The sequence below is a fragment of the Petaurus breviceps genome, unplaced genomic scaffold (assembly GCF_028583685.1).
Source record: "Petaurus breviceps papuanus isolate PSGF00001 unplaced genomic scaffold, PetGlider_PUasm1.0 225, whole genome shotgun sequence".
Classification (NCBI taxonomy): domain Eukaryota; kingdom Metazoa; phylum Chordata; class Mammalia; order Diprotodontia; family Petauridae; genus Petaurus; species Petaurus breviceps.
In genome coordinates, this window is record NW_027185889.1 from 17701811 (window position 1) to 17716032 (window position 14222).

Genomic DNA, 14222 nt, shown 5'->3' on the forward strand with positions numbered 1-14222 from the left:
TTTATAATTTTCTCATGGTCACAAAGATAGAGGTAGAAATAGCGCCAGAGACTCAGCTGAGTCTCACATCTTGCATGTGTTAGAACATCCTTCCTAAATGGGCACAATAATCCCAACTCCATAAAAAAAAATAACTCTTTATCAAGTGAGCTTATTAAGTGTTGATGGAATGAAATCTAATGGAAAATAGTAAAATCTAATAATTTGGGAGGGGTTATTTTGTATATATAATAATTTGTCCTAATTGGGGAAATAATTGCCCACATTTCTATAGTACTTTCAGGTTTAGAAAGCCCTTTCCTTACAACACCTCCACTAGGTAGATACTATAAGAAAATACAAACATTATTATACCCATTTTACAGATGAAGGAGCTAAGGCTTAGAGAAATTAAGTATTTTGTCCATGATAATGAGTAAATGCTAGAGCAGGGATTTGAACCCAGGTCTCCTGAATCCTATTAATTACTGAAAAGTCTCAATGTTGTGAGAAATACAGTTTTTCTACTCTCAGATAAATGAAATTATTTGAACTAGATTCTAGTAAAGTATTTGCAAGTACTGGCCTTGACCTGATACGTGTGATTAATTTGAGATTAAAATTATCATCTATTTGCATGTAGTGGGCTAAAAGCTTAGATCACAGTTTTTTCTCATAAGTAGGGCAAACATGCCCCCTTTAATCACATTTACATTATTTACTGAGGATATTTCATAGAGTCAAGGTAAATTTCAGTTCAGCCTGGATTGAATTATCATAAGATTCTTAATTAGGAACATGTGAATTAATGTTAACTCCTAAAGATTAATGAAAATTTCAAATGCATTAATTAAGTTAAATGAACAAATAAACTACCTTAAGGCACTTTGGTGCCTTTATCTGTAAAATGGGGATGATTATAACAGCTTTCCTGGTTACTTCAAAGGGTTGTTGTAAGTATCAAATCAGACGATATACAGGAAATCCTTCTGATTTCATCCATATTTTCTTTCTAAGTCCTTGCTCTTCAACAAGCATAAATTTTGGTTTAGTCTGGAGGTGTTAGTGATTGAAATTTCCTCTATCAATTCAGATGGACAGTTGCTGTGTTATATAGAGTCTTGGAGAGTCATCCAGAGCACAGAGAGGTTAAGTAAATTGCCCAGGGTTACACAGCCAGTATGTGTCAGAGGTGAGATCTGAGTTGTTCTTGACTTTCTTGTTGTTCAGTCATTCGTGTCTGACACCAGTATTATCCATGGGATTTTCTTGGCAAAGATACTGGATTGATTTGCCATTTCCTTCTCCAGTGGATTAAGGCAAATGGACTTACAAAAATGACTTACTCAGGGTCACACAGCTTGTAAATGTCTGAAGTCAGATTTGAACTCAGGTCTTTCTGACTCCAGGTCCAGCACTCTATCTGCTGCACCATTAATTTAGTTAGCCTCACCACCATCATCACTACTACTTGTGGCTGCTCCTATTACTGCCACTTATTACTTCTCCTATGAAAACTACCACCATCACCACCTATCATCATCATTATCATTTGCAACTACTTCACTTACTACTGCTGTTATAAGCACCTGCTACTATTATTATTGCTGGTGAAAAATAATGACTCCTTATAAAATTACTTTTACTCAAACATCCCTCTCTGCTTTAGAAAAATGTCTGTCCCACCCATTTTTATCCAGAGTCAAAATCTTTGTCACTCAGTATTTACCTTGTGGTTGGTAGGCATTTCAGAAAGGAATGATTTAAATTAGGAGCCATCCTCAAGAAAATCAATGAGGCTGTATGGTACTTTTGCAACAATGGTCATACTGTGAAAGATGATTAGTTGTGATTATAACATAATTTTTGTTAAATATCAGATCAAATGAATTTATTTTTGTTTCATTTTTCAAAAGAAGTCCCAATCAAACTTAGTATTTTTTTTTTTTTACTATTTTAAGTGAATTCATTCTAAATAGCTTCTATTACCAGGTACCATTTGGTTTTGGATAATAAGGACCTCTCCTATATGAAAGGACTTTGAAAAACTACAGAAACATAAGACAATATTACTATTATCATTGTATGTCTGAGCTATTGTGTATTACCATGACCTAAAATCTTATCACCCAGCGGTCCCTTGTTGGTGATGAATTACTCTGTGCTCAGCCAGGCTCCTCTTCAGACAGCAGGCACACACTCCATTACTCACTGTTGAACTTGCCATTGCTTGTGCGTCATTGGTCTTGTGTCTATTTGAGAGTCACGGCCAAGCCATGACGAGGCAGCTGACTGGAGGCTGTTTCTATGATGTAAGCAGATTCCTGATTTGAATCTTAACTTCTTGGCCTGTTCTTTGGTAGAGATATTAGTAGCCATGAAATGATCAAATTTTGTCAGCAAAGGGAGGGACAGGAGAAACTCAGAGAATCTCAGTCAAATATTGTTTCATATCACTGGAGTGAGTGGTTTAGCACAGCTCTCAAAGAGTTGTTTATTAGCTGAGGAGGTTTCAGGATTCTTTTGACCTCATTCTTATGGAATTTACTTTTTGGTGATTTGTAGGAAATGATTCAAGTCCCTGTGCATATCTTTTCCTTTATCTACTTCCATATATATATATATATATATTTTTTTTTTTTTGCATCAATAGCTTGTTTGAATAGGTGAGTTTGGAGCTATTGTAAGTGAAATAGCACTGTGCTTTCAGAGTCCTGAACTGTTCTCTGATATAAAACTTCACCAATAGAAAACAAACAAAAAAACCCCTTCAAATATACCAAAACAATTATTCCTTTTGTGATGTTGTAAGTTGATATAACATGAAACATCACAATTTGCAAAGAATCAACATAGTGTCTCAAAGGATGATACTGACTGGAAGTGGGCTTCAGTGTTTTACTGATGAAGATTCACACATTAACAAATGGTACAAAAACATAGTATCAAGGAAATGTATGATCAGGGAGAAGGTAGGACAGCCATCTAGTGAGATTTGGGGATGAAGGATATCAGCATATGCACTGTACTGGTACGCCACAGGATGTTAAAAAATCCAGAGGAGGGACTCTGGCACATTTGGTAGCTGCTTTATGGATGATGATTTCTGTAAAGAAATGTTCAAGAATATCACAAGACTAAAGGATTTTGAATAGGTTGTTAGCTGGTGGGAGTTCTGGTATCAGTGAGATTACTGCTCTAGTAAAACATAGTTATATATTCAAAAGTTGTGAGAATGGATACCTTAGACTTTGATCATCCTGGTACATGAATTTTGTACGTCTTTCAGTGCTACAGTGATCTGTGACTTTACTTTCTTCTTCTTCTGATGCAGACCTACCCTGTTTGCCCTCAGCCTCCCAATACCATGCTGTTGTAAAAGGTTTGGGCAGTTGCTGTGGTCAAAACCAAAATGGCACCCATGACTTAGTGTCCTCTCCTTATGGTGATAGACTTGGGCTGTGACAAGAGACATGGAGTCTGGTACTGGGGCTACAGTGAAAGCCTTTCTAGCTTTTGTTTCACTAACCCAGTTTTTGAGAACTCATATAGGCTCCAGATTTTGATAAGCCCTTGGAGCTGGACTTGAGTCAGTCAATAAGTCCACCAAACAGTCTGTTTATAAGCATTTATTAAATACCTGCTGTGTGCCAGTCATTGTGCAGAGTTCTGGAGGTATAAAGACAAAAGTGAGGCAGTCTTTGGCTTTGAGGAGCTTTGGGGAAATAACATATATACATAGCTCGTTGTTGTTCAGTTGTTTTCAATCATGTCTGCCTCGACCCCATTTGGGGGTTTTCTTGGCAAAAATGCTGGACTGGTTTGCCATTTCCTTCTCCAGTTCATTTTACAGATGAGGAAACTGAGGCAAGCAGGGTTAAATGACTTGCTCAGAATCACAATCTAGTAAGTATCTAAGGCCATATGTGAATTTAGGAAGATGAGTCTTCTTGACTCTAGATCTGATACTCTATCGACTATACACCTAGCTGCCCCTTATATACACATATAAGGAGATAAAAAATGGATGTAAGATAATTTGGGGGAAGGGAGGAGAGGCACTAGGGGCTGACAGGTACAGGAAAGTCCCTCAAATAGAAGCTGGCATCTGAATTAAATTTTGATGGATGTTAGGGCTCCTAAGAAAAAGAGACATTTGAGGCATGGGGGGGGTAGTTCAGTCTTTGGAAAGGTGTAGAGATGGGATGTGGAATGTCATGGATGTTTGACTAGTAGGAAGGCTAATGGATATATATATATATATATATATATGATCGAAGTTCATGCATTGCCCAGCCAGTCCTAATATTTAGAATTAGTCTAGTTGATAATTTTTTTATGTATGCATGACTCACAAAGGCTATATTTCTCCCAAAGACCATTTTTCTCATATTCTATTTAAAATAGATGCCTAGTGATTGGTATATTAGCCGTCTTTAAGGGTAGCTTATGGTACATATCCATCAAGATGATGATGGTGTTGGTTACCATCTAGGTTCTAGAGACGTCAGTAATAGTAATAATAATGAAACATCCTGCATACAATTTTGTCCTATTTGATTGTAATCATTTAAGGACTCTCAAGATTGTTTTTCTCTACACCTCAAATGATAAAATCACCCACAGAACATTCTTTATCTTTCTGTATTTTGATACTATATTTTGCAAGGTTCCTGTAGGAGATTGTTATTTTTCTCTTTCCTTTGAAATCAAGGGAATGGGAAGTGAAAAGATTTCTAAAGCAAGGAATGACCATTACAAGGCTTGATCATACAAATTACTTCCCTAACGACCATTTATTTGTTGCTAAAATTGTCTACATGTCTGATGATAATTCTTCAAGACAGCAGTAGGCTATGACATGCCTTCCCACTGGTTGATATAAATCTCCACTGATAGGGATTGAGTTCAGCTACAGTGAACTTAAATGCTAATGTTGAAAACATAAGGCAGCCTGCTGTTTCTTTCATACCAGAAAGTTTTAACTTCTACAGACTTCTGCATTCCCCCTCCCACCTCACTTTAGATCGAATTAATACCACTCCATTCCTGCCGGAAAGATAAAATGTGCAGGTTTGATTTACATAACTCAACATGAAAAGGGGAAAAAAAGAATCCATCACAAGCATGAGTGCCCCTCTCTTGTCAGTGAGTAATATTCCCTAACAGCTAACAGGGAATGGAAATGGGAAATAGAAGTTAGCAGCAGAGAGATGAGTATTTATTAAGCCTGGACTATGTGCCTTGTACCAGACTTAGATACAATTATGGATCTCATTGACACGGTGGTGTTGGAGCTACTGAATACATACATTTTGTTTTCATTTATTTTGGTCCCTTTAGTATTGGTTTTGACTTTTGCCCTAAATGATGACCTAGTTACACCCAGATAGGTAATTCTGAAATGGCTCATACCTTCATTGACAAGCTATCCATGAAATACTTGTCCACTCTGTCCTATAAATCCTGCATATCTCACTCCATTGTGCTACAGGCTTTCCTCTGGTTCTCTTAATATTGTGGTGGTACCACTCTGATGACTGTTCATCTGTTTTCCCTACATGACCAATCCAACCCCTCTTCCTGTCCTATAAATCTTTGATATAAATAAATAAAAAATAGATAGAAGGTATTTTGGGGGAAAGGGAGGAGAGGCACCAGTGACTGAAGGGTGCAGGAAAGGCCCTCAGATAGAAGTTGGCATCTGTTTTGAAGGAGGTTCGGGCTTCTAAGAGAAAGAGGTGAGTCATGCATTCTAGGCATGGTGGTCTAGTCTTACCCACAGGCCATTGGTGATAAATGTTTTGCCTCCTTATTTAAGCCTTTGGATTACCTTCAAAGCACCAGGGAACATGGGAAATAATGGCCATGATCCCTGCTTGAGTTATTTGTGATTTAGTTGGGGATTTGAGATTTTAGAGGCAGTATGGCTTAGTGGATAGGGAGCTGGCCTCAGAGCTAGCAAGACATGAACTCAACATCTGTGACATACATTCACTGTATGAACCTGGGCAAGACACTTGCCCAGGCAGTACTCATTCAATTGCCTGGTGCCCCAGGCAACATTCTAAGGCTAATAATGTATTGCCTGGTTCCCCAGACAATCTTTTAAGGCTAATTTGCAAAGCAGATGCTGACCTGTGTTGGTAGAGGTAGTTTTCTCATCTGGGAGTTCCCTACACTGATGGAATCCCAGGTCCAGTCCTTATCCTAAGAGTTTACATACATGTGAACAAATAGACACAATATGCTGCAGTAGATAGAGTGCTGGATTTTTCTTGAGGAAGACCAATCTGACTTCACACATGGCCCCTTTGAAACATTTCTCTCAACTCATACCCTATATATTATGGCACAGTAGAAAGAATGCTAGGTTTGGAACATCCTGTGATACCAACTCTGTCATTTGCCTCCTATGTGACTTTGGCTGTCACTGAATTTCTCTAGGTCTCAGTTTCCTTTTCTGGAAAACTAGAGGGTTGGATCAGATGGTCTAAGAAACCTGCTGGGTATAAGTCTATAACAACTCTACTATAATCTTATATTTTTATTATCTCAGTTGCCATACCTTCCTAAATGCTTGCTCTTCTTTCATCATCTCCATTGAACTTCAATGCATTATGGTCAATATTCTGTCTATGGATGACTTACCAGTTTTTTATTATTCACATACATTTGCCAATTCAGTGCTTTTTTCTCTTTTTTTCTTTTTAAAAGTGCCTGTTTTGCATTTCAGCTACTTGTCTCCTAGAAGGCATTTTGGATAGATTAGAGATACTTGGAATAATGATTTCAGATTATTATATCAACACAGTTTGATGCCTTTAGATAGTTGAGGCTGAAATGTATGACCAGTGATGAAATCAGAAGCTAGAAAACAACTCCAGGCATAATGGTGTATGATAATTAATTGGTTCAACTTCTGGTTTTCAGTTGACTAATCAATCAACTTTTGTTTTGTTTCCTAAAATATGAATAGATAAAGGTGATATGATAGCATGGATTTGTTATTTATGTCTAGTAGTTCATTTTGGATCACATTTAGGAAATTATACAGTGCTTCTAATGATGCTAAAGTACTCTATGCCACATAAGCCCGTTTCTTTAATACCAATATTCCCTGGGCAATATTCTATGGCTGTAATTCATGGAGCACCATGATTTCAGAAATATTAAAATGACACTTAGCCAAATCGGCAATGCAAAAATGCATGGTGGATATAACATGTTGCCAATGATGAAAAATGTTGATAAATGTATTATTGATTATGCAAATGACCATGTCAAGTATAAGAACTTAGTATGAGACAAAATGTTGCAATTCCTAGTGTTACATTGATATCTCATCATTGTGAACCCTCCCATTACTAGGGCAGACTTGGTGGCATCCAGTTTTTCTTTGCAGTTTTATCTTCTAAAATACCTCAAAAACCATCTCAGGCACCCTGTTTACCTTTCAGGATCCCCAAACAACTCACTAAGGCTATAAGTTGCAGAGCAGGTGATATGGTAGATGTCAAAGGTTGTACTGCTCTCATCACCAGTGAAAATAAGTCATAATAAAAATATCTGCAGATCTGTTCCATTTCATGTCTATGTGTTTTCCTTCCAGTTTGCATCTTCAAATGCTCTTAGAATGACTTGGTTTGGTAAACTCTCTTTAGGCTTGTTTTCTTCTCAATTGCCTTTTGCTGTTTTGTGAGGCATCACTTCCTGCTTGAAGATGTCATTTGTTCATCTGTTAACATTTTAAATTTTTCAAAATTTTATTTGTTGGATCATTTTAAATTCAATTTTATTTTATTTTCATTTCCAGATTTTCTCCCTGCCCCCCTATTGAGATGGCAAGAAATACAAAATCCATTATAAATATGAGGTCATGAAAAAGAAGTTCCTGCATTATCCTTATTCCAGAGATAAAAGAAAGGAAAAGATAGAAGAAAAGATGTGTTTTAATCTGCACCCTGGGTCCATCAGTTCTATACCCGGAAGTGGATAACATTTTTCATCATGAGTCCTTTGGAACTTTTGTCTTTCACAGTTGATTATTATTGCAACATTGCTATTACTTATGTAAATTGTTCTCTTGGTTCTGCTCACTTTACTTTGCATCAGTTCATAAAAATCTTCCCAGGTTTTTCTGAAACTATCTCCTCATCATTTCTTAACACCACGGTAGTATCCCATCTTATTCATATATTATAACTTATTCAGCCATTCCTTAATTAATGGATGAACCTTCAGTTTCCAATTCTTTGTTACCACAAAAAGAACGGCTATAAATATTTTTACCTTTATGGGTCCTTTTCCTTTGTCTTTTATCTTGTGGGGGTATAAATCTAATATCTGTATCAGTGGGTCAAAAGATATTAGCAGTTTAATACTTTTAGGGCATACATTCAAATTGCCTTCCAGAATGGTTTGACTAGTTCACAGTTCCACCAACAATGCATTGGTGTACTTCATCTGTTAATATTTTGCCAATGAAGTTATACTCCACACTAACATTACCCTTGCATACCATGTCTTCATGGTTGTGTAGACTAGAGGAATCAAACTATGGGGGTAGTACAACACTCTAGAGTATAGCCTGAACCAGATTAAAATGTAATTGGGAAAATATTTAGCAAAATAAACAAAAATACAATACTACATAGATATTGCTAATTTGTAGTTTTCTAAGTCAATATGCTGCAGGTTTGACATCACTTTCAGGATGCTAGCATCTGCTTTCTCCTCCAGGAAGCTGTTATCCTTAGCACCTGGTCCAGCCCCTCACACATAGCAGGTACTTAACAGATGCTTGTCCATTGATTTTTTGATTAATGGTAGTGGCTTGATGACTACAATAGGATTGATTCTTCTGGGATGACAATAATTATCATTGTAGTTAACATTTACACCAGGCACCATGCTAAGAACTTGTAGCGGCAAGCACCCCAGCGTCTCCAGGGTGTCTGCCAATACAGGTTCTTGGATCTGCTTTGATAAAGGAAAGCAGCTCAAAATGGGTTAACAAGCTTACTTTAATCAGTCAGACATACATATCATTTACCTTGTTCAGGGGAAAAAGGTCAGCACCCCGAACTTCAGAATACACAGAATTATCAAGACAGAAACATATCAAGTAGACAGATTTCAAACTGTCCAACCATTACATCCATACCCAGTCAACATCTGGGTTTCCACATCTGGGTTTTTCAAAGCCGGGGGACTCTCAACAACGGCTTCCCAGAATTCAGGTCAAATCACAGATCACTTCTCAAAGTGAGTCCCAAAACAAAGCTACACATCAGGGCTTATATAGCCTTCTCATGGCTCAGAGAATGTAACAACCTTTTGGACCCACTGGCCAATCAAAAAGTATCAACTGAAAAACAAGCCTCCCTCCCCAGGCTTCAGGTGCATTTTAGCCTAGGGGCAGGGAAGATCTTCCAAATTTGCATTCCCATTACAGAACTTTACTAAGATCATCTCATTTTGTCCTCACAATACTCCTGGGAGGTAGGTGCTATTGTTATCTCCATTTTACAGATGCAGAAACTGAAAGATGAGGAAACTTCTGTCTAGAAGGTAAAGTGATTTGCCTAGGGTTACACAGATAGTAAGTGTCTGAGACTGGATTTGAACTCAGGTCTTCCTGACTCCAGGTCTATCATTCTGTTCTTTGTGCCAGCTAGCAGCTGCTGCGTGTGTGATGAAAAAAGCTATGGATTTGTAGACCCAGGACTATGATTTAAATTTTGGCCCTGCTCCTTCTTTTGTGTGTTCTACGACAAGTCACATCTCTCTGGACTTCAGCTTTCTTGTGTTTTTAATGTGTGGGTTAGGGTAAGTTATAGCCAATGTTCCTTCTAGTTCCAGAGTATGCTTGCAAATTTTTTTGGTGAAAGGATATAATGAAGGTGAAACATTCTGTAAATTTGAAACCACTGTACAAATGTCAGTGGATAGATTGCCTGGAATCCAGAAGATCTAAACTTGATATTTGCTACCTGGCCATAACTTAACCTCTGTCTGCCTCAGTTTCCTCAATGGTAAAATGAGATTACTAATAGCAACTACCTTCCAGGATTGTTTGGATGATCAAAGGAGGTGATATTTGTAACATACTTAGCACAATGACTGGTATACAGTAGGCACCCAATTAATGCTCATTTCTTTCCTCCCTTCTTGATCTTATGATTTCATTCATATAGTGCACTCTTGCTGAGGGATCTCCCTCCACTAATGTACATCATCAACTACTCTGCCATTTAGAGTCTTACAAACTCTCTGGCTACCTGAGAGGTTCATTGACTTCCCCAGGGTCACATAGCCAGTATGGGTAAGAGGTAGAATTTGAACCCAGGTTTTGCTGACTCTAAAGTCAATTGTCTACAATTGTCACATGACTACTAATTTCAATGTGTATGAGTTTTTAAATGTGACAATATTAAATATTTTTTAAAGTTAGTTTTTTTTTTGTAAATAATTAAGTGCCTAAAGGATTGGGATCTTTATCTTTTATCGTTTTCTTTTTTTTTTGAAGGGAGGAATGCAGGGCAGTTGGGGTTAAGTGACTTGCCCAACGTCACATGGCTAGTAAGCGTTAAGGGTCTGAGGCTGGATTTGAACTCAGGGCCTCCTGACTGTAGGACTTACTCTATTCACTGCACCACCTATCTGTCCCAAGAGTTCTTTATCTTTTAGACCCTACAGAGGGGAAAAATTAAAGGAAACATGCTGGTTGCCACTTCATAGCAAAAAGCTATTTCATTCAAGTTTCAAAGGGCAGATGGTCAAGACACATCAGAACTCAGTTCTTGCCTTTTTCCATCCTTGTTTGGTGGATTGTTAATTATCAGTGTTTTCCCCACTTCTTTTCTTATCCCATGGTTAAGAATTTCCGAAGAAGATTCTAAATTCTGACGTAAATTTGCTACCTCTATAGGACCTTGGTAGTCTTCAAGGGACTAAAGAAACCTTTGTGCAGTGCAGATATCAAGAGAGGGCATAATGTAGACAGGATAAGAATCTGGAGTTGTTGGTTATTCATTAGAAAACGGCAAAGAGATGAGGTCTTGGGGCTTTATTATTTTCTCTTTTCTCTTCATAGAATGAAGACTCCTTTCTTCAAAAGAATCTTCCTTTCCTGTTCTTTTGCTACAACCATCCCTCATCAATAACTTCCTTTAATGTCAAGTCCTGTTGATTTTGCCCCCAAGAGGATCTCTTTACATTGTTCTGTCTTTTCCCTTCCCACTCCCATCTGCCCATTTTGGGACCTTATTAGCCCTTCCCTGGACTCATTTGCCTGTATATCCCTGCAATGCCTTGCACATAGTAGACATTTTGAATGAATGAGTCTGTATCTTCAGATTCAGGACTTGGGCTGTCCCCTCAGCAGAACCTGTCTCTTCATATATTGAGATATTTCAACATGTTGACCCCAATCACTTAAAACTCTTCAATTGGTCAGATTTTTTTCACATCATTCCCTTGCTCACATCCTGATTTTAGTGCTCTTTTCACCCAAGCTTTCAATCTTGAAGCCTTCCTTGGTTCTTTAATCTTTCTCATCTCCCATATCTAATCAGTTGTCAAGTCTTATGAATTCTCATGAGTTCCTTGAAAGCTGGGACTATCTGGCTTGTTCTATTTCTATTTCAGTGCTTAGCCTAGTGCTTGGCATATCATAGATTTTTAATAAGTGCATTTTCTTTCATTCATTCATTCTTTTATTCATTCATTCATCCATCCATTCCATTCTTGTGAGCTCTGAGAATTGGGTCTACCCAATTGCTTTATTTATTTCAGTGCCTTGCACAGTGCTTGGCATGTAGTAAGTTTTTAATAAATGCATCTTCCTTCCTTCCCTTGCTCTGTCTCTCCCTCCCTCCTTCTCTCTCTCTTTCACTCCTTCTTTCCTTCCTTTCTTCTTTCCTTCTTTTCTTTCTTTTTTCTTCCTTTCTTTCCTCTTTCTTTCTCCTTCCTTCCTTCCTTCCTTCCTTCCTTCCTTCCTTCTTTCCTTCCTTCCTTCCTTCCTTCCTTCCTTCCTTCCTTCCTTCCTTCCTTCCTTCCTTCCTTCCTTCCTTCCTTCCTTTTTTTTCTTCCATTCATTCCATTCTTGTGAGCCCTTTGAGAATTAGAACTACACAGCTTGTTCTCTTTATATCAGTGCTCTGTGCAGTGGTTGGCATACAGAAAGCTTTTAATAAATGCATTTTTCATTCATTTATTTATCCATCAATTCTATTCTTGTGAGCCCTTTGAGAACTAGAACTACCCAACTTGTTCTGTTTATATCCTCAGTGCTTCACACAGTGCTTGGCATATAGTAGACTTTTAATAAGTTAATTTTCATTCTTTTATTTATATGGACTCCTTGAAGACAGAATCAATTTTTCCTTTTGCCTTTGTATGCCTAGCACCTAGCACAGGGCCCAAGCCATATCAGTACTTAATAAATGTTCATTGAATGTATAAATGTTAAATGAGCTCAAGAAGAATTCTGCGATGTGAGGTCCTCTTATCTGTTACCAACCAGCTGGAAACTGTGGCCATATTTAATCTTGGTGTTAAAGCCTGGGTTCCTCTATGAACAATCAATATATATTTGTTTACTCTTTGAATGATACAGTTAATGATTTTGGCCTCTTTCTATCAATAATTTGGAAGTGGGCCAATATATGTCTAATAAATAGGTTCTTTAAAAATGTCTATATTCAATAGCCAGAATTAATGTTGCCTTTCAGAATCAGAGTTAGAAGGAACTTCTATGGAACTAATTTCTAATTCTAAGGAACTAATTTCAGAGTTAGAAGGAACTTCAGTGACTATTTGTTACCTGAAAATGAATATTCTCTATAATATTTCTGACAACTGGTCATTTAGTCTTTGGCACAATAGTAAGTATATAATCCATGCTTGTTGACTATTGACCATCTGTAAAGACCTCCAGTGATGAGGAAGCATCTCCTCTTGGGAGAGCCTGAGTAGAGTCATCCAGAAGTGTGTTTGAGTTTGGCTATAAAGAAAGAGATGAAATGTCCTAAGATCATTGGATTGTGGGTAATGAGAACCCACTCAACTCTTTGTTAATTTTGTGACTTTAAATGACTTAACTTTCTTAACTCTTCATTTCCTTATCTGTAAAGTGAGAGTTAGGTTCTATCAGGCATTCTTGCCCTGGGCTCTGAGAACCAGTTTAAAAAAAAAATATATATATATATATATATTGATAACTCTATTTCAATATAATTGGTTTCCATTGTATTTTTGTATATTATATTTTGTGCATTTAAAATATTATTATGAGAAAGATCCATAGGCTTTAGTTATTTTGCCAAAGAGGTCAATAAAACAAAAAAAAATTAATAACCTTTGGATTAGATGTCTTTTCAAAAATCTCTCTCAGCTTTAAATTCTATGATTTCTTTGTCTTTGTCTTGTTCCCCCAGTTAATCCAAAGAGTAATTAATCTTTTTAAAGCACAGTTCTGATCTGGTTACTCTTCTGCTTAAAAACCTTCAGTAGCTCCCCATTTCCTGTTGAATCAATGTCCTTTTTTTTCTTTCATGCATGACATTCTAATATATATATATATGATCTTCCATATCAGAATCTGAGTTGTTGGACAGCAGAGAATGTCTGTCTTACATAGTACTTTGCCCATAATGAGTGGGTCATGCTGTTCATTAACTCAATCAGTTAATTTTCTTTTATGATTCCTTTATACATACCCTATACTCTAGTCAAATGTAACTATATGCCTTTCCCTCCCAAACCCTCTTACTTTTCTAGCTTGGAGCCATTGTTTATGGCCTGGTCCCAATTAAAGTCCAACTCACCCATCCAGGCCTGCAGAAATACAATTTCCATGAAGCCTTTCCTAATATCTGTCCAACATGGTGTTTTGGAAAGAGTTCTGCATTTGGAATCAGCAGACCTAGGTTTAAATCCTTCCCCTGCCTTTTCCTCCTGAGTGATCTATGATAAATTATTTAAGTGCTCTGACTCTGAATAGTCTCATCTAGAAAAAGAGGGGTCTGGACTAGATCAGGGGGTCTTAAACTTTTTTTGTCCCAGAGATCCCTTTAGTGGTCTGATGAAACCTGTAGACCCCTTTTCAAAAGGATGTTTTTGTAGAATTGAAGGAAATACTAAAATTCAGTTAGAGGTTAGTGAAAAGAAAGATGAAATGTTCTTTTTCCCCCATCAATATTCACAGTATTCCTGAAGTCTATTCATGTACACCTTGG

General features: G+C 37.3%; 1 long non-coding RNA gene across 1 annotated transcript in view; it reads left to right on the forward strand.

Annotated features, from left to right (window-relative positions):
• LOC138166636 (uncharacterized) overlaps positions 1-8274 on the forward strand; it is a 123624-nt gene extending 115350 nt beyond the window's left edge. Inside the window, exon 4 of the long non-coding RNA XR_011169666.1 lies at positions 7796-8274. This is a non-coding gene — a long non-coding RNA (uncharacterized lncRNA). The remainder of the gene's footprint in view (positions 1-7795) is intronic.
• The last annotated feature ends 5948 nt before the right edge of the window (positions 8275-14222 follow it).